This window comes from Camelina sativa, chromosome 15 (genome assembly GCF_030686135.1).
Source record: "Camelina sativa cultivar CO46 ecotype springtype chromosome 15, ASM3068613v1".
In the NCBI taxonomy this organism is placed as follows: Eukaryota; Viridiplantae; Streptophyta; class Magnoliopsida; order Brassicales; family Brassicaceae; genus Camelina; species Camelina sativa.
Genome location: NC_141894.1, coordinates 13,769,165 through 13,775,164, shown reverse-complemented (window position 1 = coordinate 13,775,164; position 6,000 = coordinate 13,769,165).

Sequence of the window (6,000 nt, the reverse complement as noted above, 5' to 3'; positions counted from 1 at the left end):
GTAAAATCAGTCTTACTTATATTTTGAAATGACTATTATCTCATCATAGTGTTTACTGATCACTTTTTAAGCAAGTAATAATTATAAACTTTGCCCAACGAGTACAGTATATATTTTTGGTTACCGAGACGACGAGAGAAAAACCTTTATCGTGTGAACCAGTATGATGTTGCGTAAGCATTACGTACACCTTTTCCCAACTAATTACTCTCTGTAACTTATTCTTCAATACGCATTGTGCTAAAAGGACACGCAGAGTAATTATATTGTACAGTTTATATACAAATTTCACAACCTACCTCCTTTATTGTTGAAGCATATATAATAGCTCCGATAACGAAATCTCAAAAAAAAAGAAAAAATGCCGAAAGCACACAATAAGCTCCCATATCTCCCTGATGATATTTTACTCGAAATCTTTAGGCTTCTCGCAGTAGATGGGCTGTCGCACCTTGCTCCAATATTGAAGTCGGGTCGGCGAGGACTGAAGACGGTGCTCGACCCCTATGTTCTAAAGGATGCAAACATCTACAACATCTGTTGGGATCCGTTATTGATCCAAAGGTCAGACGACCCAAATGGTGGCCCTCAAGATAAAGGGATTCATAGGCGTATATTCAAAAAATGCTTCAAAGCTGGAAACGAAGTTGCAATCTACTACGAGGGCCTCCGGATTGTTGCGGAGGAGAGAGACATCAAGCGAGGCATTTCTGTTCTATCTCGTAACGTTCCCGCAGACGCTGAGGCAACACTGGCATGTGGTATCTTTTCTATTTTATATGGAAGCGAACAGATGGCGGTTCATTTTCTTCATTTATTTGATGCACATCACTTTCCTCTCAAATCGAATGGGGTCAGCTTTGTAGGCAAGTCTGTGTTTCGCTTGTTGTTTACATACCAGGTGGCAATTCAAAACACGTACAAGGATACATTCGTCTATCCATCTACTCACCTCATCCCTAACCCGGACTGTGCCGCCATTTGTTGTATCCAATCCGGTTTCTTCTCTATAAACTTTCGAGACTACGACATCTTGTGTACTAATTGCGGACTTTGGTGGTTGGCGAAATCTATATGTGAAATCCTTTAGTTCTATAATCTCCAATGGCTGCTCTTTAAAGTTTATTTTTTTTTGTTTTAATGTGCTGTTGTATACGTCTGGTACGTACATGTGAACTTATATGAGCGGTGGTACGTACATTGATAATTTGTAGGGTATGTTATTAAATAAAACAAGACGATATGAACGGGACTAGTCCATGTGTACGTACACGTCACAGACAATAGAACTAGTTTGGAACCGTGTACAACTATGTATTTATGTACGATGCCCTGTTACGTTGTACGTACACAAATACATAGGTGTGGCACCGCGTACGATGGCGGGATAACACTAAATAGAATACATACGTTGATTATAAAATAAACTCTGGCATACACCGAATAACGGTTCGAGGTTCCAAAAAGAAAAAAGCAACCATCAAGTACATAATATTTATACATTAACCTAGTTGAAAACGTCGTCACTAAGGTTAATCCGCAAAAAAAATAAAAACATGAAAAGAGGATCTTAAAAGAACGGGCGCAACTCCTGTGCATACCAGTAGAAAAAACAGGACTTACACCCGGTGAGGTAGCTACTGCAAGTACACCTACGGCGGTGGAGGAGAGAAGGCGACGATCTCACTTCAAAAAGGGGACCACCAAGATGGAGGTTCGCAACATGATACATAACCAGGCCAGCGACTTCAACGGTGGTGTTCATGTGAGGGACCATGAACCAGAAAATATTGCCAAACGCCTCGGCCTCCGTCACTTGGCCCGTAAACGTTGCGAACAGCACATAAGCGAAATTCGTATACGGATCCGTTGGTGCAAAATAGCGTAGCTTTGCCATACCTTCAGCAAAGGTGGGGGAGTTTGAAGCTAGCATGACGCCCTCAAGATAGTTCGCTACGATGTGGCCCCTGTATAGGAGAAGCTCAAAGTAGGGCCTGAACTTAGACTCCATAGTGATGAACTGTGGCCACGTGATGAATGGACGAAGTTGAACAGTTTGGAGGTCGACAGTGTTCAGCGCCTCGACCAATACGGGGATAGGAGTGACAGATACGGGAATAAAATTGACAAGGAGGCTTGTAGGGTTTGGCAGCTTGATGGCCAGGAATATCTCGTTCGGAGGGGTGTTCATTGTTTTTGTTTTTGTTTTTTTATTTTGTTGGAGACGTAATGGGCTGTGGATGGTATTTGCTGTGTGTAGGGAATAAAACATCTTCTTACGTACACACATCTATATATAGTGAGAACAGTGGTAATTTTATTTTTACTATAACAGGTAATTAATTCGATGGTATTTAACAGTAAAATGTACTAATTGTATAGGAATATATTTATATAAAAATGTAATGATTACTTTATGTTTATTAGCCACGCCAAAAGTATTCAACAAGCTATGTTTGTTCTTTGGTACTCGTGTACGTATATAAGTGAAATTACATAACTGATATTTAACATCTACAACCCTTCAAGTCATATGGATTAAAATTCACTTATATGGACGTCAAATCAGTTGGCCATTGCATTAAAAATAGCAACATGTCATTGCATTAAATACGACTACTATTAGATACAAACACATTTTTAATTTCCCTATATTATATATTAAATATAGTGGTTTCAATTTTAAGTATGAAAGGGTAATATTCAATTCGAGCTACACGTGCATGTAACTGTTGATGTAGGTCTTAGCCATGTATCGTACAGAATAAGATATTCGATAAACTATTAGTTTTACTAAAACTAATAGCCAGTTATCACATCTAACAAAGTTCGTGGTTACCTTTAAATGCAAACATGTTTCGTTATAAAACTACCAAAGCATTTGACTAATTCGGCGAGCGCACCACCAGATTGTGCATTTCCTGCAACGATGCTTGTAAGGGCCCACCATATTGAGTACGTCTTCCTTCCTCATTGAGAGCGCGCATTTTAGTGCGCACGAAGGAGTTGTTATTTCCCCATCATCAGGGTAGTCAAAAAACACACCATAAGTTGTATTGTGTGATGCTCCATAGTGAATAAGCTCAGTGATGAGTTCTTCACACATATCTCCAACCTCTTCGGAGTCAAGTGGGTAGTGTTTTATAGAAAACAGCTGAAGCAAATGACCCGCCTGGACTCCGGACCCTTTACAGATGCACAACATGGCAGACGCAAGAGTAGCGTCGGCATGTGTTGGTACGTTACGCAGGAGTAAATTTACGGCCCCTTCAATGTCCCCATCTTTTGTTGCAAGACGAAGGCCTTCATAATATATGGCCGTTGGATTATCCGCATCAAGGCACCTTTTAAAAAACTTCCGGTGTCGACCACCAAACATGATATCATCGGGGTCACTGCACATGTTGAAGATGTTTGCCTCTTTCAAGACGTCGCGACGGTAAACTATAGTTTTGCCTCTATTTCCCGAACGTAGGAGTGACTGCATGTACCACCAGTGTTTTGCTGCCATTAGTTTAGCTATTCGCGCCAACAGATCATCAGGAAGATTTGGGTTGGTCATATTTGTAGTGAAAGTATTATGTGCACATTGTAATGCAAACGATTTTATAATACAATCGTTTGATATGGTTGGGGAAGTATTTGGTATGGATATAAATGATACTTGATATAACTGCGTGACAAGATGGCGAGGTAACATCAAACCACTAATTATTAAGAGTTTATAAACATCCACTAACAATATAGATGGAGTGTCGTTTTGAGAATCTTAATGGGCCGGTTGGAATATTTTAGGCCTCTTTACATCATAACCATATATAATCCCCCACATCCCCTATTAGTATACACGTGTCATAACCATATAACGGATTTGAAGTCTACTACTATAATCTACTATCTCAATCTCGATTATTCACTACCCGCTCAGCTTAACGTCTATTGTCAGACATGACACCTGTTGGCAACTGCGATGTGACAACTGATACCCGCAAAAGTCTGAATGGGAAGACGTAGAAGAGTTGTTTAACAAGTAAGTAGAGGGATGTGACTTATATCTCATCGATGTGTCTTGATGAGTACGTTTAACATGATGTGTTTGTAATCATTACTAAGTTACAAAATCTGATCACAGTGTGAACTAAGGGTGTGAACAAATAATATATTCACACATGGTTCGTATGGAACAATGATTACTACGTATTTAGGCTATAGTTTGACCTCTCTCTATGTCGAATTATGTGCGGAATTGTAACTTGTATTAGTATTAAACAAAAAAGAAAAATCAAATTATTGCTTTGTTCAGTGCGGAATTTATGAAACCGCTAGGTAAATGGTAGTTGGGTAAAGTATATGCGGTTCATGGGCTCCAAGTATATGCGGTTCATGTGTTAACTGTTTTGGAAACCGCAACAGTAATTTTGCTTTTCCAAAAAAAACTAAAACTACAGAATATGTCTTGATTGGTAACATCACGCGGATTTAAAAAAAAAAACTTAAAAGGCGCACTTATACATGTCGTCGTTCATTGCCATAATTATTAAAAACCCTGCAACTCCAAACTAGAACTTTCTCTTTATTTAGAGTACCCTCCACTAGTTGCAACACATACGAAACATTGTTTTAGAAAATTCAAGTGAAAATGACGACTGCAACTCGAAAAATGCCTGATATACCCGATGAAATATTTATTAAAATCCTCGGCTTTCTCGCAGTTGATGGTTTGGAGTACCTCGCTCCAATACTGAAGGCAGGTCATCGAGGTGAAGAAACGGCGCTCTCTCCCCAAGTTTTAAAGGATGCTAACATCTTCACCTTATGCTGGGATCCGACGATGTTTCAAGCACCACATCACCCAAATGGTAGAGTCCAAAATGAAGGGATCCACAGGCGTATCTTCAATAAATGCCTAGATGCTGGCAACAAACAGGCAATTTTTTTCGAAGGTTTCCGGGTTGTTGCCGAGGTGGAAGACATTAAGCAATATATCGCACTCCTAACTCGTAACGTTCCCGCGGAACCTATAGCGACACTCGCTTGTGGGTTTTTTTCTATGTTAGATGGGAACTGCGAGATGGCTAGACATTTTCTTCAACTGTTTGATTCACATCACTACCCACTTAAATCGGAACGAGCAAGGTTTCTGGCCAAGGGGGTGTTCCGGTTGCTGTGTAGATATCAGACGGCGCGAGTAGACACATACAGGAACACATTCGTCTATCCTATTGCTCCCTTTATCCCTTCTCCGGAATGTGGTCGATTGTGTTTATTGAAGCATGGTTTCAAAAACAAATGGTATGAAGATTATGACATTGGCTGCAGAAATTGCGGCCTCTGGTGGTTGGCGAAAGCTATGTCCGAGATCCTGTAGTTATATTATCTCTTTAGATGTTTCGCCCTAAACGTAATATGTAACGAATATCATGTTTTCAACGCAGTTCTTATATCTTCTAGAATCCTTCTACGGCAACTAAATCCGTTTACAATGTCTCCCTGTTGTACTACCATTTTGGTTCATGTAACACCTAGGTTGTATCCTTCATAAGAACGCGGAATCTATCGCTACTTAATATGTTGTTTACGAAAACTAAGAGGTTGGGTGCCTAAAACTCGTACCTACCCATTGCAAAACCACTTATATATAATACTAAGACGTACACAACCTGAAAGATATTAGTGTAATAACTACGTTTATAATTTCAGTCTACGTTCAAGAGAATGTACGTTTAGTGTACGTACAATAGTATATACTTTAGGCCTTGTACGTATTAGGAGTTGCAATTTGCGTGTTCGTAGAATGGGAAGGAATAGTTCAGGCATTATCTCCATTTATGCAATTATTGTTTGGGTGAGCAAAACCCCCTGTATGCAAATTAATTATAAATATATCCGCTGACGCAGATTCTTCTATTTCGAATTAGTATATACGTGGCGCCACCATAATAATGGATGTCAAATGCGTTATACACTACTTAGACAATTATTTCTCTTAAATTCCGCTAG